Here is a 24,574-nt window from a genome sequence, read left to right on the forward strand (position 1 = left end):
TTAAGGGGTGTTTTTCAGTTTTGGACTCGGGTCGCGCGTGCACTCGTTAAGGGCATCAAAAACACCGATTTTTTGTTGTTGAAAGACTGGTCAATGGTCAATCGCTGGGTCAAACGTATTTTTTTTTAGACTAGCCAAAGTGTTTAGGGTAAGTTTTTCGCCGAAGCTTTTCCACCGGGGTCATATTCTGGCGACAACTGGTTTAGGGGCCAAAATGTGTAAATATAAAGCCCGCGATAAACTTGTTTAGGGGGGTATTTAATTGCACACAGAGAAAAACTCGTTTAGGGGGTGTTTATTGGAAATAATTTGGTCGGCATGTGTACATCCAGGGGCGTAGACAACGGGGGGGGGGGGTGAGGGGGATGCATCCCCCCCACCTCACAAGGTGGGGGGGATGGCATGTACAATCATCCCCCCCCCCCCAGGTTTTGGGGAATGATATTTGGTTACTTAATAAGTCATAATGATGATAATAATAGTAATAATAATAATGATAACAATTATAATATTAATAATAATAATAATTATGATGATGATAATAATAATCCTCATCATTATTGTAATTGTGTTTATTGTTATTAGCCGCATTCACACGATGAAAGCCAATTCAGACGGTAAAAAAAAGAAAATCTTACAAGTATTTACTGGGCAGGAACGAAAAGAGGCGCAAGATATTTGGTTTCTAAGACACAAATTTGCAAGACTACAAAAGTAAAACTGACTAAGAGACCGATATGTTTGTTTGTTGAGCCATGAATGCTCCTTAAGTAAGTTTACCAACTTACCGCATGTCTCTATTATCTGATTAGCAACTGTTAATCAAGCTGTTTTTGGTATGGGAATGAAGCAACAACTTTTTTCTTTTCATCGAGACTACTTTTCAGGCACGAACCGAGTACTAGCAATACCTTCTCATATATGATATGTATTATATTTATTTATTTATTTATTAGTTTATATCAGATTATATTACAGGTATATGATATTTATACATATATATATACATTATATGCATTTATTTATTTATTTATTTATATATTTATATACACGTTATTTTCTCAAGTCGGTTTTTATTAAAATACATGTGTGGTCTGGCCCACTCGTGTTATAGGCATTATACATTGTGTGCAAAATGCATCAGCGCAATCTAAAACAGAATAGAAAATGAATGTGATACAACAGTATACATAATAATTCGTGACAGAGAGTACCATACTACTATCTTTATAACAAGTATTATTCAAACAAACATATATAATTATGTATAATCATGAATTGTTCAACTTCATGCTCCCACTATATGACTATTGTTACACTAATACTGATATCAGGACTGACTGGTATACATTAGTTTGTTGTTAAGCTTGCAGCAGCTACATCTTTTCTGTATTGTTAACTATTTATTTATTTTTGTTTTATTTAAGATGCACTTTGTTTTGTATTCATTTAAAGTATGTTGATTGATGCATGAAGACATAAGTTTGAAATGTTTAAAGAAGTTTGTTTCATGTAAAGCGCAGTGTGAATTTACCCTGTCTTGAAATGCGAGATAAAAGGAACCTATTAGTATTAGCATTATTATTTGTATTAGTATTATTTTTTATTTGTATTATTATTATTATTATTATTATCATTATTATTATTATTATTATTATTATTATTATTATTATTATTATTATTATTATTATTATTATTATTATTATTATTATTATTATTATAAGACTGAGATCAAATAGAAGTAAATAATGCCCTAATTTGAAACGATGCAATGCCGTTATGGTTCCGATTTCTTCACAAACTTACAAAGCAGTATTGTTACTCCATGGATCATAGTGATACTGTTTATGTTTTTTGTATCTGTATGTTAATGAGCCGCCAGCCAATATCCATCTATGGATACTATGCCTGTTTCTTTGAGGTAAAAAAAAGCATAGTATGTACGTATTCATTATGCTTTATAATGAACAGACATATTGTTATTTGTTTGTTGTTTATGTGTTCTATTCACAAATGGCCACAGAGGCTGTTTTCATTCATAACCACATACCCATATCAAGACAACAAAGACTATACCTGCGTGTACACAGTTGACATTGGTTTTTTTTCTGAAGAGGTGTAACAGCAAAATTCACAGAGATAAATAAATACGTAGTGTGGTTCAATATGCAATACTATGTGTCAGTCCATTCTGTATTCGTATGCCACGGTGTGTAGATCTTGTCGATGTATGTCTGTCCATTCAAGGCGTAGTATGTGTGTGGTGCGCGCATCCGTGTGTGTGTGTGTGGGGGTGAGTATGTGTGTGTGTGCGTGCGCGCTTGTGTGTGTTATTTTACCTCATTAAGTATGCATCAGATTGCACGATTTCAAGTTCAAAATTGCAAAAGCTCCCTACCGTGGGAGGGGGGACACCCCCTCCCACATCCTGCCCCCGCTCGGTCGCTTCGCTCCCTCACTAGCGTTGGCAGCCCAGTCATCCCCCCAGGTGTACGAACCTGTCTACGCCACTGTGTACATCAATACATTTGACTACCCCCTCCCCCGGTCTGTAACGTAAACCATACCAGAACAAAAAGGTTATCATCAATCTTTCGTGTTTTTTTTAGTCTGTACAGACCATTTATAGTATTAAGACTTATGTATATAATTGCTTTATGTCCTAATTCAGTGTATCTGTAGTTTGAGACGCATCAAGATAACGTGGCATAAATTAGTTTAATGATGTACCGAGTGACTTGCCACATTCCAACCCACAACCGATAGATACAATCGCATCAAAGTCAAGCCTGTCATCGAATCGATTTAGATTGAACTTAAAATACCCGCAAAACAAGAAATGATAATCAGACGAAAAAGTGACAAAGCTTGAATAAACATTTCTTATGAAATTATTGGATGTCTATTATTATTTTAGTGTATTCTACGTCGAATGTAATGTTTGACTTTAAAAGTAAGATCAGCCTTTGACATTATCTAGTATAGAGAATTTTTGTAAGGATGAAATAATTTAGATCTCTTAATTCAATTCTGTGTCACAGTGCATATATTGTGTCTATAGCTATTACTAATTCATCATCAAGTGGAATAGCCCCGGCAATCTCGCCTGTATTAAGTGATTCAATAAGGCAGCAGGGCTGACTTTGAAAACAATTAAGATGAATAAGTTTTCACAAAGGGTGAGAAAAAAAACATTCATATCATAAGAAATAGTAGGTTGTAATTTTTTAACCTCGGATGACCTTGACCATGACTGAGAAACATGTTGTATATTTCATATTTATACATATTTGTGATATCAAATAACAACTGGACATGATTTTTATCCAATGAACAAAATATCAATATTTGCCTAGTTTAATTAAAATAGAATGACCTTAGACGTTGACTTAGTAACCCAAATTTCTGAAACAAACATACATCTTGGACGCCATCTAGAACAGAAGTTCCTGGATGCAGATTTTGGGAAATGTTTAGTATGTTATTCCTGATAGTCAAGTAGAACCACAACATGACCTTCAAGTTGGGTATATATGCAAATTTTTTTGATGAAAGTTGTAGTATAGGGTGTCTACTTAAAGAATCCGACGGGTGCCACTTGGGCACCCTTGGGCATTTTTTTTAATTGACGTCATAGGCCACGCCCACTTTTTTACATACCTCTTAAACATGACTTTCACATTTTACGAAATAAACATTTCATTTTTGGTATCAAATTGAAGCTAATAAAAAGTCAAATGCAAATATATGGATCACTGGGCATTAAGATCACACTTATGTCAGTTAAAGGTCATTTAAGGTCATAAAAGGTCAAATTGCATTAGAAATGTAAGTAATACATATAAGGCGAAAAATATCATGTTTCAAATACAAATAAGGTAGGTATTATATGCATTTTTTGCTGAAAGTTAGGTTGAGGGTGCGCATATTAAGAATCCGATGGGTGCAACCTTGGCATCTTGAAGAATTTTATTTATGTGACGTCATAAACCATACAAATTTTCTTACGTTCCTCTTAATTGTTAATTTTCTATTGAGCGGAATAAACATATCGGCCCGTATTCTGATAGTGTGGTTTAACTTAACCCTAGTCTAAGTGTGGTAATAAACTGCCATATTTAAACCTAGGTTTAAATTTCGTATTCCGATAGCAAGGTTTAAGTTAACCCTGGTCTAAGTGTGGTAATAAATCCTCAAAAAGTTAAACTCGCGCAGGGGGTAGTTTAAGCCTGGTTTAAATCCAACAAATCATGGCCAACAATTTTTTAGAATTTATGCCTATATTGCATTTCGAGCTACTTCCTCAGTTTTTAACAGATTCTCATGAAATTTGGAACACACTTTGGTCTCAAGGTAAGGAGGTGTAAGAATTTTTTCCCCTTTTTCGGAAATTGTGTTGCCATGGTAACAGTATATTATGGTTCCAAATTTTGCCGTTTAAAATACTTAATCAGTTTTCTACCAATTCTCAAGAAAGTTGGCTAACACATTGATTTTGAGGTAAAGATGTGCAAGACTCATTTTTGCATGTGTCGGAAATTGTGTTGCCATGGTAACGGTATAGTATGACAAAAACTAAGCATAAATCTTGCTGTTCCAACTACTTCCTCAGTTTTTAACCAATTCTCGTGAAATTTGGCACATACATTAGTCTTAATGTGAAGATGTGCAAAACATATTCTATGCCTAAAGTATATAAAAAATCGCGTTGCCATGGTAACATATCAAATATCGAAAATTAGGTGAAAAACTTGTGGTTTTAATTACTTTATAATTTTCAAACCATTTCTCATGATATTTGGCACAGACATAAGTCTTGAGGTGACGATTTGCAAGACACATTTTTGCATGTGTTGGAAATTGTGTTGCCATGGAAACGGTATATTATGGCAAAAACTATGTAAAAATCTTGCAATTCCAACTACTTCCTAAGTTTTAACCAATTATCATGAAATGTGGTACAAACATTAGTCTTGATGTGAAGATGTGCAAAAAATATTTTATGTCTTTATAAAAAAAAATCATGTTGCCATGGTAACAAATCAAATATAAAAAATTAGATGAAAATCTTGTGATTTGAACTACTTTATCAGTTTCCAACTGGTCAATTCTCTTAAAAATTTGGCACATACATTAATGTTGAGGTGAAGATGTCTGACATATTTTTGCCTGTATCAGAATCGTGTTGCCATGGTAACAACATATTATATAACGAAAATAAGGTGAAAATTTTGTAGTTCGAACTCCTTCATTAGTTTTCATTTTTCAACCAATTCTTATAAAAGTTGGCTCACACATTGGTTTTGAGGTATAGATCTGCAAGACATATATTTGGGTGTATCAGAAATCGTGTTGCCATGGTAACAACATATTACATAATGAAATTAGGTGAAAATCTTGCGGTTTGAACTCCTTCATTAGTTTTCATTTTTCAACCAATTCTTATAAAAGTCAGCTCACACATTGGTTTTGAGGTATAGATCTGCAAGACATATATTTGTGTGTGTTGGAAACTTTGTTGCCATGGTAACATCATATTAAATCAATAAATGTGTAAACACATCTCGTGGATTGAACTTCTTCATTTTATGACATAGGCCTATGCTCATGAAATTTAGAACACATAGGTTTTGAGGTAAAATAATCTGCAAGACACATTTTCTCATTCATCAAAATATGTGTTTGTATGGTAACTACACACACCAAAATAAGATTAAGACAATAGTCAATGCTAACTGTTGTTTGGCTACATAGAGAACTACATGTAGCTGTAGGCTTAGTTCTAGTTTTAAGGGGGGTGCTAGACCTCTAGATCTCGAACTACAGTCCCTAGCTTTAGATCTAGGCCTAGATCTAGATTCTTTAGATCTAGTAATAATCCGTTAGATCTCTAGCCTACTTCTTGTGTCATGCCTAAGGTTAGATGGGTAGATCTACTGTAGACTAGCCTACTTACTAGCTTACTATTTTTCGATTTAGAATCTAAATTGAGAGTCTACAAATCTCTAGATCTAGACCTATTACATGTAGACCTAGATTGATACAGATCTAGTTCTAGATCTAGATAGGGTCTAAGTTATTTAGTCTAGAACTAGGCCAGCGTTAGAGATTCTAGATCATACAGTAAGTCAGTAGACTAGATAGCACAGACTAACGTAAGGCCTAGATCTAAATTCTTACATAAATCTAGGCCTGGCCTAGTCTAGTCAAGACTAATCTGTTGTTGGTCTAGGTTTAGGCCTGTTTTTTAGTCCTGGACCTGGAAACCTAAACAAGTCCCCAAAAATATTTAAATAAAATAAAAACTCTTCAAAGAAACAGATATGGACCTAAAACAGGAGTAGAGAGATGTCATTTAGCCAGGCCTAGTTACTTGGCAAGCAATGGCAATGCATAGCGATAGTCAGATCTAACACTGTAGACAGGAATAACCGTCGTTTCTGGGGATTTATTGAAAAAATTCTGACATTTTATTGTCATATCACATTGCCTTGGTGAGAGAGGCCAACGGCAACGTAGACTGTCATACTCATCATAGACTCAGCGGAACAATACAGAGACTGAAGCTTTTTGTCTAAGACAAATCAGATCTATTCTACTAGATTCTAACTAAGACTAAGGTTAGAATATAGATCTATATCTATCCCTGTCCCAAGGCTAAGCCAGCCTAATTCCTGAATGATGTTCTAGGCCTAGACCAATACTATAAATATGTATAATGTAGCTTCAGTCTCGGTTGCTCCACTAGACTACGGTTTGCTTCAGGAAAGTAAAAAAAGTCAAAACAATGTTCAATTCTCCTCCAAACAATTGGGCCTAAGCTAGATCTAACTATACTAGCCTAGGCCTAATGTTAGACCCAAGACTACTCTCAAAAGTTACAAAAAATTCCCCTTACATAAAGTTAGAATAAAGATGTCGACCTCTTAACTTATTGTTTTAGATCTATAGGACTAGAGTCTAGACTCTAGTCTAGAGTGGGTGAGGTGAATCTATTCAATTTAGATTTTGACAAACATGAAAAGCAATCAATGGGACTGATACACACAAAACTATGCAGCAGGTCACTCGGTTTGGGATCGAAATGTTTTAGTAATTAAAAAATATAAAGATAATCTGAATGAAAATTTCTTACCATATATGGGTGATGAATGCTTTTCTTTCACTACAATAGTTGTAATTAGTTTCCATAAAATCCAAATTTTTAAGAAAAAACAACTTAAGTGACATTTTTTCAACTTTGTTGCAGTCATCCCTGCAGCACTAATTTACCAAAAAGGTGCTAGTCTTGGTTAAAAGAGGATTATTATTTCCAAAAAGAATTTAAACCCGGGTTTAACCCAGGTTTAGTTAAACCTGGCTATCAGAATACCAAAATAATTAAACTACACTTAGACCAGAGGTGAGGTTTAGAGGAGATTTAGTTAAACCAGGGTTAACTTTAGACTAGGGTTAAGTTAAACCTGCTATCAGAATACGGGCCATCATGTTTGATATCAAATCATAGCAAATGCAAAACCAAATCCACAAATATGAATCACAACGCATTTATATTGCGTTCAGACCAATTAAAGGTCATTAAGGTCATGAAAGGTAAAGTTAGGTCACAAATGTAAGCAATGCAACATATAATGCGGACTATCTCATGTTTGAAATACAAACAAATTGAGCATTAAATGTATTTTTGGCTGATAGTTATGTTGAGCAGATGAGGATGCGTATATTTAGAATCTGACAGGGGCTACTTTGGTAACCTTGGGGCAACGTCATTTTCTGACGTCCTAGACCACATCATCCTTTTCATATAGGTCAACCTCTTAATTATGATTTAAAGTATCTCTTTTCTAGCATGTCTAGTGTACGGAATAAACATATCACGTTTGCTATCAAATTAAAACTTATAGAAAATGGAGTGTACATTTATACAAAAATAAATCACATGCCAAGGTCACCTTTAGGTCATTTTAGCTCATGAAAGGTCTAATGAAGGCGGGAGTTTATCAGTACTAAAAAAATTGTAAATTCCTCAACAATCTCGACTGCATGTCTCTGCCTTAGCTGTATACTTCGTCATGTTCGTTTCACACTTGTAGTATGAATTATGAAATACATGATTCGACGGCTGGGCAGCAACTGCATTAAGCCTCATAGAACAGGGTGACACTGACTTGCAAGCATCTGCAAGGGGAGCAACCACTGTGTCATGAACAAGTACGGGTAGGCCTAATATCCTGTTCCAAGTACTATCAGTTATCTTCTGAAGATGTCATGAGAGTAGAGCATATATAGTTTTTCTCTGACAACACTGACATTTGTGTTCTACCAGACTGTTCTCCTTTTACGGTTTACAAGTCTTCTGCATACTGATGAAAAAGTGATCGATATTAAAGTTATGGTATTGAAACTGGGAGGAAAAAAAATCTGGCAAGGGAAAGACTTCCACTCTGAACTTGCTTTATCCTCTTCCAGACTGATTTGCCCCTCTTCAATCTCGATTGCATGTTAAGTTATACTAGTGTTTAGAATGGCACAATACGATATACCAAAGTGACAAACGCTAGCCCTAGAATATCCATGGTGGCCCCGATATTCATCCACATGGTACAAGTTCTGACAATTCCATGATGGGAGTATCCACTGTGCTATGAACAGGTACAGGAATGCCCTCCAAACTTATACTTCCCATCCATACATGAAAGGTTAGTTGCAGGGGAGTCTTTCGGATAAGATTTTCTCCGGATAAAGATCCCGGAGAAGAGCACATTTGACACACACTTTTGCTAACTTTTCAGTTGGGGTAGGCTCTTAATCTTTACATTTATTATTATTAGTTAAGAAAGAGATAACGTTTGAATACTACAGCTTTAATTGAGTCTGATTCCTGTCCACTTCTTCTACATTTAGAGTAAGCAGTAAGTTCAGAGTGAAAGTATTTCCCTTGCCAAATCAACACAACCTAATGAGCCAGCTTTTTTCTCCTAGTTTCAATACCATACATATCGATTACCTTTTCATCAGTATGCAGAAGACTTGTAAACCCAAAAAGGAGAACAGTCTGGTAGAACAGAAATATCAGTGTCGTCAGAGAGAAAGTATATATGCTTCTACTCCCATGACATCTTCAGAAGATAACTGATAGTACGTGGAACAGGACATTAGGCCTACCCGTATAGGTCCATGTTTATGACACAGTGTGTTTTATTTTGTATAAATGTACATTCCATTTTCCATAAACTTTAATTTGGTACCAAACATGATGTGGTTATTCCATACACTAGATCATAGATAAGTCATTATTAAGAGATTGTCCTATGTGAAAAGGAAGATGTGGTTTATGACGTCAGAAAAGAGTGTCCCAAGGGTACCAAAGTAGCCCTTATCAGAGTCTTAAAATCCTCAACATAACCTAAAGCCCAAAATACATATGATACCCAACTTGTTTGTATTCCATTCATGAGATAGTCCGCATTATATGTTGCAATGCTTAAATGTGTGACCTAATTTGACCTTTCATGACCTTTAATTGCCCTGAATGCGTTCTAAATGCCTTGTGATTCAGATATGTGGATTTGATTTTGCATTTGTACTAATTTGATATCACACAAGATATGTTTATTCCGCTCAATAGAAAAGTAGTAATTCAGAGGAATGTAAGAAAGTTTGTGTGGTTTATGACGTCAGAAAAGTAAAAATTCCTCAAGATGCCAAGGTCGCACCCATCGGATTCTTGTGCACCCTCAACTTAACTATCAGCACAAAATGCAAATAACTCCTAACTTATTTGTATTTAAAAAATGATATTTTTTCGCCTTATATGTATTACTTACATTTGTAATGCAATTTGACCTTTTATGACCTTAAATGACTTTTAGCTGACATACGTGTAATCTAAATGCCCAGTGATCCATATATTTGCATTTGATTTTCCATTAGCTTTAATTTGATACCAAACATGACATGTTTTTTCGTAAAATATGAAAGTCATATTTGAGAGGTATGTAAAAATGTGGGCGTGGCCTATGACGTACATTTTTAAAAATGCCCAAGGGTGCCCAAGTGGCACCCGTCGGATTCTACACTACAATTTTCAGCAAAAAAAAATGCATATATACCCAACTTGACGGTTATGCAATAATTTTGATCATATCTACCCGACTATGAGGTCAAATAGTACCCAAAAACCGTTGAAAAACCATATTTTGCACTTTGTTTCGGGTAAGGGTATTTTGGGGTCTATTCTTTTCTACGTAAATACTATAAATTGATGTACAGGTTATTTAGCGGTCGTTTAGTTTGGAAATAGAGTAGCTTTTAAATTTTTCCTTACAAATTTAATTTACAGAACGTCAGGCGTGGAGACGGATGGACCAGCAAAAACATGAAAAATATACATGGAAAGAGAGGGCACCTTCCAAGTGACGTCATAAAATTTAAATGTTCAAATTTCACACCCACTTCGTCCTTTACTTGTCTTCATGATTTTGAGATATCAGAGGATAACGTGTCAGAGTAATTAACTTCATGCTGAATATTGTTATCATATTTTAGCCTGATTTATTCGGAATGAGATTTAAATTAATGATTCTTGTTCATGATGATAATTATGGAAGGTTTTTAAACTTCACCCAAATGGAAATTAAGAGGTTCAGTTGTCAATAGATATTTGATTAATATCAAATATCAATTAAATATTAAACTGCACCAAAAACATCTCGAATTCAGCTTATGCTGGGCTATGTATGGTGTCACTCAAATAAGTTTTCATCCGGTGTCCGTCGTACATCTTCAAACATCCATCGTCATGATCGTATGATGTCCGTACGCGTCTGGCTTCCGTCGGCTGTCCAAAATGTCAGTCAAAATGCTTCTCCTTCGCCAATGTCCGCCAATGTTTTATTCCGTCTGTTTCACATGAAACCATTAGGTGGGAAGATTGAAACATTTGCAAAGAATTTTGAAAGCATTGAATAGATTAGCCCTAATAAGACTGAGGGACTTAAAGCTCCACCCACCCTCCCGTTTCTCTCGACATTTCGCGTTAATTCCTAAACATGAAAGGTTCACGCCGTGTCGTGTTTTTTCCTTTGTTTCAAGTCTCGCGCAACTTTAAAAACAAAATTTACGAAGTCCTGGTACTCGGTTCCAAAATTACGCAATATTACATGCATGTCGGACTCAAAATTGATCCAAAACGTAATTTCATGTTCAAATCCAATGCAAATACTGTTTCTAGTGAAGATTCATAACTGAATGGGGTTTTTTTTTACTTTATTGCTGATTAGAATCTATAAATAACATGTATTTTCATGATCGGGAAAGTTTCACCGTCAATTTCCATCGAAATTTACTACCGGTTAGTCTAACATCACTCGGTCTAATCATCAGATGGGCTAACAACATTCGGGCTAAACCCACTTAATCCAATTCTCTTTTGGTCTAATGACCACTTGGTCTAATAACCAATTAGTCTAATGACCACTTGGTCTAATAGCCAATTTTTCTAATGATCACTTGGTCTAAAAGCCAGTTGGTCTAATACCTAGTTCGGCTAATCCTCACTTGGTCCATTACTCAGTTGGTCTAGTGTGCAGTTCTAATGTGCAGTTGGTCTAATTTCCATTTCGGCTAATTTCTACTTGGTCTAATTTCAACTTCGACTAATTTCCACTTGGTCTAATTTTCAGATAGTCTAACATTCATTTCGTCTACATGCCACTTGGTCTAATTTGTAAAGTTTGTTGACTTGTTTTCAAATTTCTGGTGAAATTTGTTAAGTTTGAAGCCGCGCGGCGGCTTCAAAATCTTGCACGCGCGCCCCTCGATATTGGAGTACAGTGAGTTAGAGTGACGTACGGTATATTTCCATCCTCAAATTTTGAAAATGTGGGGATTAAACAAATTTGGGGGATATTTTGTCTATTTAAGGGGACTTTTGAAGGTTTTGGTTAAAATACAATAAAATTTGTTATTTTCTGTAAAATAACGCTGATAAACGATCATAGAGGTGAAAAAAGTAAGATTTTTGTTTATCCACATCTATGTAGGCATATACGATCTACTGTAGACAGTTAATGGCTTGCTTAACCCAATCAGGGTTCCCATGCAGTTTTTCAAGAAAACAAAAATCCCTGATTTTTCTCTGATGAAGTTTAAAAATTCCCTGATTAATATTTAAACCCATTCCCAGTTTCACATGTTTTCTAAGTTGCTGCAGTGAATTACTTGTATTATTATTTTTTTTTATATACATGTAGGCCTATTATTATTTTTGATTATGTACCAGTAGGCCTGCTTGTACTGTAGTAAAAGAGGCTAGACTAAAAACACCATAAAATGTCATTCAATGAATGTTGTTTTAATATACAACAAAATATAACAGTGTCTGGCTGACTATCGTGCTTTCGACTGTTGGGCCGATCAAGATTCCCTGATTTTGCCCTCATTTTCCCCTGATTTGAGTTAATTCCCTGATTTTTCCCTGACTGGAAAAAAACCTTATTTCCCTTGATTTCCCTGATGGGCTGAGAACACTGCCAATCCATTTTAAGGAGAAGGTGAAGAAGTAGAACAAAAACAGAATGAGAAGATATATAAGATTAATGACTACTGTGGTGATAACTGATAAAGGTCTGCAAGCGTAGACTATACTATGTTATTATACGTCAAAATGAGTCATGGCTGCTACCAAGATGGTCGCCGTAATGTTGTCGCACCTAACCCAATAAACGTGTACAGGTCTCACAGGCCTAATTCATTCCCCATAGACTCGTGTGTTAAATTGGCACTTTAAAAAATTCATTAAAAAATAAGGATGAAATTCGGGGGTCGAATGTTTACTACCAGTGGATAGGATATATATCTGGCAATCCATATCTGACCAGAAAAGGGTCCCTCGACCGGCTCATTTTAAAAATAAATTGGCGTGTTTGAAGACACCGTCGGGGGGAGCAGATTCATCACCTCAAACAGCAAAATAGCCCTAATCCTTCCGCCAGTCAAAATATAGTCCAAAATTGGTGATATTCCTTCCCAATTTGGGAAAAGGAAGTTCAGTAATTACCAGAAATAGAATCAGTGTTAGATGGACAATCATATGCATACACTTTGTCAATCAGCCATATCAAAATAAAAAAAATAGCAATGGGTTGGCTCGAATGAATATCTCTTGCTTTCCCAATGTTAATAGGCCCGTGTAGCCTGTAGTGGGTCTAACTGGTCTGTTATCCAAACTAACTATTGAGATAACTAAACAAAATATTCATAACAAAATTACATGATCTACTGGCTTTGTAACTTTTGGAATCCCCCAAACTGTATAATTATTGCTTATTTTCCATCAAATTCAAGTATTGTCCGTAATGGTGCATAACAATAATTTAAAAGAGGCATAAACATGTTTACCAGATACGTATCCAGTATCCACACAATTATAGTTTCGTTCCTTTCTTCATAATGTTATTCTGATGAAACCCTGCCATTCGACCATCATAAGCTACAAGTTCCCCAACTTATTGTTCTGTAAATGTGCATGAAATGATGTAATGATGAGTATGATATAGTTTTCATCATCATCTATATTATTTATATATAGGCCTAATTATAAGAATTAGATTATAATAATTCATTTGATGAGCAACTATCTCGTCATCGATAGTCCTTCACGGTGAGGTTTTGCGCCCAGCAGCCCTACCCCAGCTCTACCCCTCCGGATCATGGCGACATGTATTAACTGATGCATGATATTTATCCATTACGTACCATATATGTTAATTCTAGAGCAAATAAATAACAATAAATTATGTTATTATATATAGGCCTAATTATAAGAGTCATATTTGATTAGAATAATTCATTTGATGAGCAACTATCTCGTCATCGATAGTCCTTCACGGTGAGGTTTGGCGCCCAGCAGCCTTACCCCAGCTCTACCCCTCCGGAATGAGGCGACATGTATTAACTGATGCATGGTATTTATCAATTACTTACCATATTTGTTAATTCTAGATCAAATAAATAACAATTAATTATGTTATATTAGAATAAATGGACATTAGACTAAGTGGTCATTGGACCAAATGGATATTATACCAAATGTTCATTACACCATTTGGCTATTAGACCAAGTGGTCATTAGACGAATTGGATATTAGACCAAGTGGGAACTAGACGAATTGGATATTAGAGCAAGTCAGAATAAGCCCAACTTGTTATTAGTCCAAATGGAAATTAGACGAATTGGATATTAGACCAAGTGGGAATTAGACGAATTAGATATTAGCCGAACTGGTTATAGACGAAATGAGTTTAGACTATGTGAAGTTGGACGAACTGATAAGTAGACCAAGTGGTACTACACCATCCAATAACTCACCCTTTAGCCCCCCCCCCCCCCCCCCTGCATTTCCAGCCTCTAAAATAGAATCAATTTTCGCCGAAAATCACTGGAAGTGCTTATTTTCAAGTCATTTCTGGACTGATTTCTATTTGTTTGTTCCATGTGACAGAATTAGATGAGATACGTCAGTTTCTACAGAAAATTATAATGTAGCTGGAAAACAATTTAATTCAATTTATTAGAAAATTATCCCCAATAATTTGCTTATTATATCTGCAGACGATGTTGTTTTCTGTCCTGTTTCATAGTCGATAGAACTACATCATACATGAAATAGTTAAGCTCCTTCAGAATATTTTGAAATTTTATTTATAAAGTTATGATTTGATGCTAATAACGCGAAATTTATTTGAAAATCACAGACAAATGCATTTTCTATTCCCTTTCTTGGCGGGTTTCTTGATTATCTTGTTTAATTTGGTAGAATTCTATACAGAAACACATAACCTATTCTTTTTTTTAAATGCACTCATACATAAAATTTGTCCATTTACGCGTGATACAGGTCTGCGGAGCAGCCAGGCAGTGGGGCACCAGGGTTTTTTTTTAGTTGGGGGAGGGGTAAATGAAATGCAAATATTCTAATTGAGGGAATTTGTCCCCATACCCAGCCCCCCACCCCATCTCTCTCTCTCTCTTAACTGAAACTCATCTTTAGCTTATACTCGACCGGGATAGCTAGCTTTGTGGTTAGTTATCAGTAGTAGTAGTAGTAGAAGTAGTAGTAGTAGTAGTAGTAGTAGTAGTAGTAGTAGTAGTAGTAGTAGTAGTAGTAGTAGTAGTAGTAGTAGTAGTAGTAGTAGAAGTAGTAGTAGTAGTAGTAGTAGTATGTATTAGAATGTCCAGTTTTCAGGCTTGAATGTCACAAATTTTTTGGCTCGAGTTTTACGCTGGCATTAATTTTTTTTTTTAAAAGGTACTCATTTTTTTCTTGGTTACAAAAAGCGCATGAAATGTCCAAGTTGAAATATCACACATTTTCAGCTCGCGTTCGCATTATTTATTGCCCTTTTAACAGTAATTAGCGCCATAATTGACCAAGTTTCAAAACTTCAGATTTGATTTTTTTTTCTAAACCACTCACTCGCTACGCTCGCTCGAGGAAATAATAAAGCCTTGATATACATTTCATCAATCAGAAATGACTTCAAAAAGAATTTGCTCAACTTGATTACTACAAAACACACAACTAATTCACGCAGATGAAAATATCAGTTTGCACCAAAATGCCTATAAGTGCTTTTTTGTCTCTGCCCCCAAACGAAAATACATTCCGCCGGCCCTGGTAGTAGGCGAAGCGAGTGAGCAAGGCAATCGAATATTTCGTAAATAAATTATCAATTTCATTTTGTTTCGTTTTGCTTCTCCTGTGTTAGCAAAAGTGGTACCGTGCACCAGTGCAGAAAACACAGAGGTTCAACTCATGGATTTCTCAACGTGATCTAATTTAATTGGAAGTGCATGCTGAAACTGCGGGAAAATGCACTATTTGTTTTAGAATTTCTTTCGATCCCGTTACGAGCACGAAAAGTATTGTACATAATTTATAAGTCACATATTAATTTTTCTTTCGTTTTATGTTTAACACGAATTTGCTTAGAATATCTGATGGAGCATGACTGCTGTCAAGTGTCATGTTATCTAATCACCATCTCATTATAGGTTTTTTTTTATCATCATCTTTATTGTATTGTTTTAATAACGGATGAGTGTGTCACGTGGCAATTAAAGGTAATGATATAGTGTAACGTGATCAAAGCTATAAAAAGGGTGTTTTTTATTCTTGAAACTTTCTGGAGAGTAGAGTGATATAGGAAAACTTTTTAAAAAACGCAGATAGTAATAAATTCATCAGTTCTGCAATATTGTTGGTTTATTCAACTAAAGTGAAATCCATTCGGAATAGAAAGCTATCATGACAAAAAGAAAAAAATGAATAGAAAGGCAATTGAATTTTGATACTACGTATAAAGCGGTGATTTGCAAAGCACGTGCCCCCCCCCCCCCCTGTACGCCAGTGATAAGTGTGCGAAATAAAGCAAACAATTTTAAAATCACTGTGTATGTTGTCATTGTAATGTTTGATATACGTGTGTTGATGGATTAAGACAATCAGTACAATTTAACACTGATGAGACTTTCTTATCTGTATGTGAAATTTTATGGAGAAGGATCGCATGTAAATTCGAAAATGCATCCAGCTGTGTCTCAAAATCACAACTAATAATTAAAATAATACCTCGTCGGAAAATGAAGAAAAAAAATTACATTATAGGCCTATGTTTTCGTCTGCATCATTTTAATGATTACTCATTTTTGTAAATTATGTGGATTTGAAGCTTTCCCTGGAATTTGCAGTTTAAGAATCACACTGCAAAATAAGTTAATCAAGACTCATTTTGCCTACCATTCTTTATTTCATTTTGTTCTTGATTTTGAATGACCCCTCCTCGTTCGCGATTTATCTACCGTCCCAATCCGATAAAAAAAATGAAAAGATAATTAGAAAGATAAATGAATAATTAAATGAATAAATCGATAAATAAACGTGTTTTTTTTAAAGAAAACTCGTCAGTGTTTGACAAGATAATCCTTAAAATGAGAAGAATCGGTTGTTAGCAACACAAAGCACACTATGCTACCCCTTGACTGCTATTATGTTTATTCTTTTTTACTTATGACGTATTTCATATAGAAATGCTGAAGCTACAAAAAAAATACTCATTATTTTTTCACAATTTATTTCGTTCCCAATCCTATAATGATGCATGAGGCGGTATCGGACTAGCACCGTTGATAAGTCACATATTAATACTTATCTTTTTCTCATGTTTAACAGTTGTTTGCTCAGAATATTTACTTCATGGAAGATTACGACTGTTAATAAGCGCCATATCTAAATTACTTTATTATAAATCGCCATTTATTGTGTTATATCTATCAAATTAAACTTTATGATGATGGGGATAACAAGGGGGCGGATGCGTATTTCTATTTTTAACAGATTACAAGATGTGAGGGACCAACGTTATACCAACTTAGTTTTTCTATGAGTTCCTCCTTTATCAGGTTCTTTGGAAATAAGTGTGCACTACTTTTTTTCATATTAATTTATACATATTATATGCATATTCCAACTCTCCCTCTAATTATTGAGTAACTCCATACTCTAATGTTGATCTTATGCACAAGCCAAATGCGATGACGTGCTTTTTCAACAAACTTACTCAGATTAGGACATAATTATATTCATTATGTTATTATGTTAATTGCTATAACTTGATGGAAAAATAGGAGAAAACAAAATTTACGATGAGTATACAAATGGGTGACTTGTCGCTATTACTTTACTAAGTCCGAAACTAATTGCGAAATTCCCAATTTTGGCTTTACATAACATAAATGTTACCCCCCCCCCCAAAAAAAAAAAATCAATCAAACATCTAAAATGGGGTAGGGGCACAATCAGTGGCGTACCGTGGGTCACGGCATTGGGGGGGCACCAGCAAAAATTTTGAGTCGCTCAGTGAGTGCGCAAAGCGCGCTCAATTACCAGGTATAGGCCTATTGACCTTATATAGAGACATTTTAAGGACTGTGCCATTAAACGGATATGTAATGTATCTCACTGATCAAATGATGCGAGCGCGAAGTGCGAGCTGAAAAATTTTGAAATTCATACCTAAAAAGGGTCAAAATAAGCTATTAAATAAAAATTAAAAAATACGTATCTGTCTCGCTAAACAAACAATGCGAGCGCGAAGCGCGAGCTGAAATTTTTGTATTTATTGACCCCAAACAGAAACAGTTTAAGGACTATTTTTAGAAATCAAATCAGAGAATACATATCTCACCATACTCATCTAATTTGAGTGCCAAGCGCTTGCTGATTTTTGTTAGAAAACATGAAACACCTTTTGTAGTCATTGTAATCATGATTAAAATACGCATCTCACTAATCAAATATTGCGAGCGCGAAGCGCGAGCTAAAAATTTAGGAAATTCAGACCTGAAGAGAAGCATTTTAAGGCCTGTTTGTAGGAATTTACGGAGACCATACGTATTTCACGTACAAAATGATGCGAGCGCGAAGCGCGAGCTGAAAATTTTGTATATATTGACCCCAAACAGGGACATTCTAAGGACTATTTCTTTTTTTTTATCCATTAAGAGTATGCATAACTCACCAAAGTCATCTAATGCGAGTGCCAAGCGATTGCTGATTTTGTTAGAATCACATTCGAACACATGAAGAGCTTTTTGTAGTCATAGTAATCATGATTATCATACGCATCTCAGTAGCGCAAAGTGCGAGCTGAAAATATAGGAAATTCAGATCTGAAGAGGGGCATTCTAAGGCTTGTTTGTAGGAATCTACTATGATCATACGTATTTCACTTAACAAATGATACGAGCGCGAAGCGCGAGCTGAAATTTTTTGATATTTACATTAGAAAAAGAGACATTTTAAGGACCGATTTCAGGAATTCATGAAGAGCAGACATATCTCATCAATCCACTAATTCGAACGTAAGCACGAACACGATTTTTTTTTATATGCAGACCTTAAAATGGGGCTATCACTTTAAGTAGTCATGAAAAGAAGCATATGTCACTACATAAAACAATAATAACTCGAAGTGCGATTATATATATTTGGTGCATATTGACTTGAAAACAGGACGTTTTGGTACAACATGATTGTACATGTATATCTCGTTAAACACACAATGCTAGTACCACGAATAATGAACAAATAGGCCCTGAGCACATTATGTTTCATAAAGTTATGAAAAAAAAAATTCTTATGTAATATAACACAACATATAATATAATATAACATTATAATGTACAATAAATTCTTCTTTCCCACTACGTTTCTTTCTTCTCCCTCTTTTTCTCCCTTTTCTCCCGTTTTTTTTTTTTTTTTTTTTTTTTTTTTTGGCCAGCCGATTGGGGGGGCACGTGCCCCCCCCATGCCCCCCCGTAGTAGAATGAGTATATGAGTAATGCGTAACAAATGATTTGAGTGATTTACATCATAGATTAGACCTATGTGCATTTATGAGAGAGAACAGGAACCGAGCGAGATTAAGAGTGAAAACGGCAATTTATAGGACTGCCTGCTCGGATAGAGTGGTCTGACAGCAGTTTTCTATTGTTTGATATGATTTATTTCAGTCTTCTTCACGAATGTGAATTAAACTAAACTTGAAGTCCACAAAGCCGTGTAGCAATGTAAGAAAATCGTGTTGCGCCAAATCAAATGACAAAATACCAAAATAAGCATAATGTACTTTTATTCACTATTCACGTAAGTAAAATGACACAAGAATACATTCCTAGTAAAAAAAAAATCGGATATTTCAGAACGTCACCGACAGCGAATAAAACCACTAAAGTCATCCCCGGGTGAAAGTAAAGAAACAAAAATTTCCACAAAACAAACAAGTTTTATATGATACTTGATCGTTTTCAACGTTCTAAGAAATTATCAGAATTTTACTCAATTCAGACTTATGCATTCATTGGGCCCATTTCATTCATTGTTTTTTTTGTGCGAAAACTTATTATTTCACACTGACGACTAAAAGTCAGTGTTCTCTCAAGCACGAAGGAAAATAGTTTGTCTTTGTGTGTGCGTGTGTGGGTGTGTATGTGTATCGTATGATAGAGGAGGCTTTATAACATCAATATAATTTCTGCATATCTAGAAACATAATTTCTCACAGCTGTTCCACAATATGTTTATATGCACTGTAGTGATAGAAAATTAATGCATATTTTTAATATCTTAGGATTATCAATATTTACGTATTTTGATAATGGTTAAACAACTTCTACGAAGAGAAAAAGAATTCACTCACTGTACTCGTTTGGATTAAAATGCAGGGTGTTTTGAAAGCAAAGAAGTTCCATACGTTGTCAAGTGCGGTGCAAAAATATTAATAGGTTATACTATACTCGGTATATTTAATGAACTGACGTAAAGATGGGGGCATGGGGCCATTCCCCCCCCCCCAAAAAAAAAAAAAAAAAAAAAAAACGTTCCACGACCATGAAAAATGGAGAAAATGAGAAAATGAAAGGAAAAGGGATGAAATATGATATATTCTTTCTGAATTTTAAGTAAATTCTATCAAAAAAATTGATTTTTGTAAACTTAGATTTTTAAATACTTTTTGTAAAGGCCAAACATTTGCTCGCTTCGCTATATCGCATATTTGAAGAAAAAAAAAATTGCCCCCATACGCCAGATCTGGCTCCCTCGAATATTTGTTTGTTCATTAGGCAAGTGCCTTCACTCGCTGGTTGAAATAAAAATGTTTTATGACTTCAAACTTTTCCGGCAGAAATAATTTTTGGAAATCTGATGTATTGAACGTCATGCGTATTTATGATATTAGTAATAGAACAAGATTCATACAATTATTTCTGACTCACTGTGCTCGCCTGTATGAGATTACTTATGTTGGAAAGCAGAAATATTTAAATAGGTGAGATGCACAAAATAAAATTTGCCCCTTTAGGCCTGCGGGAGAAACGGTAATGACAAATAAAACAATAGGACTGTGTTCCTCGCTCGTTTTTCCTCGCTCTCGTTTTTCCTCAAATACATAAGCAAATCCAAAAACAAAAATAATCGATGTAACAATGAACTTAATACTGTGGAACAATGTATCTACAGATAGTTGTTCCATTTGAAGTAATATAATACGAAATGGTAAAAACACGATAGTATGGTTTCGAAAAGCAAACAAATTAACGGTGCTATTCAGGGGGTGTATATTTATATTTATAAGTTTTATGGGATTTTTATTTATATGAAATCAACAATTTTACCACGAAAATTGTGTAAATGTTCGCTGTGTCCGCTTGTAGTATCCAATAAGGATATCTATAACACGTAATTAGGTTTGTATTCGCTTAGTGGTGCACAAGAGCGCTATTTCTCACAATAGTTTCATCACCCATTTGGCATGTTTGGTCTATTATAAGTTTGGTCAATTTTTTTTCGTGTTTACACGGCACTTTGTATACCCACTTTAATTAGTCTAATTCCCATTGACTACAATGCCCAATTGTTCTAATTTCAACTTTGTATTTATTCTTTAATTTGTTAGGTGCGTACCCCCCCCCCCCCCCACCTTCTCAAAGATCCACTTTTTCAATAAAACGTGTTTTGTTAGAAAAAATCCTCAAAATAATAAAACGATTATTTCTTGTTCATGGTTACAAAATAGAAATAGACAGAAAAATAGAAATGTTTTATTGAACAAAAATCATTTTCCACGGAAAGGCCGAATTACAGAATTTCAAACATAAAAGCAAATATATAAATATAATATGTCGAAATTACGACAACATAGGCCCTAATGAAAAACAGAAATGAAAGACATAATTTCAAAATACATAAAAAATAATAATTACATGCATAAGGGAAATAATATATAAGTTATTTTGAAATCAATCACCATTGTAATATAATGATTATATAACCATTTATCATTAAATTCATTATCGTAACTAATCTAAGATATGTATGATTATCATCAATATTATCATTACTATTGATATTATATTACTAACATTTTTATCATTCACATTATTATTATCCAAAATTTACCACATAGAGAAGCATTCATGCTTTATAATACTCATCGAAAAATAAAGGAGATGTTCTATCGTAATTTACCAGTAAATGCAGTGATTAAAATGTAGGTAATTTTAAGTCGTATAGCAAGTGTCAAAAGTGCTTATAATGTCCATTCCCCTTTTTAGGTATAGGAAAACGAAAACTTTCAGCTCGCGCTTCGAGCTCACATAATTAGACACCCATCCTTTTCATGGATTCAAACATTGCTTTTAATATAAATTTCCGGGTCGGAATATACAATAAATATCGTCTCCCGCTTCGCGATGCTTTTCCATGGTTACAAAAGTGCTTACTGGAATGTCAATTTTCCAAATCGGAATATCAAAAGAAGTTTCAGCTCTTTTTAAGGAATGTCAATTTTCCAAATCGGAATATCAAAAGAAGTTTCAGCTCTTTTTAAGACTACTATAAGTACATAGACTAGCGTTTTTCGGTCTAAATTTCATTTTTTTTCAGCTGGCGCTTCGCACTCGCAATCATTGATTATTGAGATATCTCATGTCATATTTTTTTTAATGGAAACACTACCACGACTCATGGCCATTGACTTTATACGTTTGGATAAACAAATATACACGTATTCAGTACTTGAGTTTGCAAATCAAAAATCCGAGTTCGTCGTTGAGCATGTTGAGCGTCCATTGTCCTTTTCGATTCTATTATAAATCGTTTCGTAATTTGTTTCGTAATAATAATACCAACGCTTGAGGAGAGAAGACTGGCACTGTATAACAAAAATTGCCAAATCACCCTCAATTCATCCTCTGTGTAAGACATGGCTACCTCGGAAAAAAAACATACGAACATATCTCTGCGTCGTAAAAAGAAATATCAACAATTTCAAATAAGAACAAGATTTGAGAATAGTCCATTGCCTTTTTTGGTTGACATAACAAAATTGAGTCTGTCGACTAGGATAGGCGCAATGGACAATGGTCACTTCCACCCTGTAACGGCGCATATTGGTAAATTGCACATTTTGGAAAATTACCAAAATGTGCAGTTACCAAAATATGCCGTGACACACCCCAGTGTCCCCACCATGTAGTCACTCTTGTCATTAAAATATAGTGCCAGTCTCCTCTCCTTCAAGCCAGCAATTACATTCATTCATTGTCTTTATGCTTTAATCTAAAATTGCATTAGCTCTTTAAATGTCTATAGCCTGTTTAATGCATTTTGCTATGGTTTTTCTTACTATGTAATTTATTGTGCCAGCACAAACTTGTAAACATGAGCTTTCCAGCTCTGGTTGTTTTTTTTTCATGTGTGATTGTTATTAACATGTTTGATCATCAATAAACACCATTTTTAATTGAATTGAATTGAAATTCCATCTGCTGTAAAACACTCATTGCGACTATTTCCAAAATTGTATCAGAAGTCAATTTTCTTGACTTACACCCCCCCCCCCCTTGCAAAATTCTGGCTACGGGCCTGGTCTATATGGTCCTAGACCCTGAAAACTTTTGGTCTTGAACCTAGCCTGTTTCATTGATTATATACAAGAAAATATATAAACAATCGATCCAATTCAGGTTTTAAAAAAAGAAGAAAATTTCCAACTACTTACGTGATGTGTAGAAATCACAAAGGTTCACCTGATAGCGAGAGTTGTTATTACGTCAATCACTGGCTTCGATGTGACTTTCTGCCATACTCATAGTGAAGGAATATTGCAATTCTCTCAGTCAAACCATGGACTTGCAACGAATAGTCGAACAATTCCACGAAGGACCTTTAGATCATGTTTTGTTCAATACATACAGCTCAAACTTATAAACTGCAAGGATCGAGAAATAAAGTCATTGACTTTTTGCAATCTCGAATCACAATTCCAATATTGTCCAATCATGTTGTAGGTCCATGGTCCAATCCATGCAGTTCTAGATAATTTTCGAGAATCAAAGTTCGGATGTCAACATTAATAATCCCATGAGCCCATTCAAGGCCAAAATAACGAATTGTTCTCCCTTTTCTATATACAATTTAGTATTAGACGCTGTAAATCTGAAAATTCATTTGTTTATGATTATGTATTTCTCATTTGTATTGTATATATAAATGCTTGTATGTTGTTTTAATGTACCACATGCAGGGCCCCAAAGTAAAACAGTATCTGACTACTGATGGGGATACCCTGCTCGAAGAATACTAAATGAGTAAATGAATAGATAAATGAATAAATAAATGAAAGAATAAGTAGATAAATAAATAAAAATAAATAAATAGTAAATAAATAAATAAAAAAAATAAATTAATTAATAAATTAATTTAAAAAAATGTTAAAATGTATTTAAAAAAAAAACAGAGGGGGACTTCATGGCCTATGGGGAAAATATTCAAATAATTGCGAGCGAGAGAAAATTTTGGCATTTTAGAATGAAAATCTTATTTTTAGATAGATTTTGACATATTATTAAAAGATTTTTTTTTTTTAATCGGCCTTTTCTTTGTCTTTTTTTCTTCTTGATCATTGGACTTTTGGAGGGTTAAGCGTCCCATCCCCATCAATACATCCA

The 24,574-nt window shown here is 34.6% G+C and overlaps 1 protein-coding gene across 2 annotated transcripts in view; it reads right to left on the minus strand.

The window, feature by feature from the left end:
• The window catches only part of LOC135153067 (tripartite motif-containing protein 2-like), a 52,666-nt gene extending 28,823 nt beyond the window's left edge, over positions 1–23,843 (minus strand). Inside the window, exon 1 of one of the 2 annotated variants that reach the window (XM_064095775.1) lies at positions 23,626–23,813. The gene's annotated coding sequence lies outside the window, so the exon portion shown is untranslated. Of the gene's footprint in view, positions 1–23,625 lie in introns of both variants that reach the window. The other variant, XM_064095776.1, reaches the window with a different exon arrangement.
• Between the last annotated feature and the right edge of the window lie 731 nt (positions 23,844–24,574).

The sequence above is a fragment of the Lytechinus pictus genome, chromosome 2 (genome assembly GCF_037042905.1).
Source record: "Lytechinus pictus isolate F3 Inbred chromosome 2, Lp3.0, whole genome shotgun sequence".
Lineage (NCBI taxonomy): Eukaryota > Metazoa > Echinodermata > Echinoidea > Temnopleuroida > Toxopneustidae > Lytechinus > Lytechinus pictus.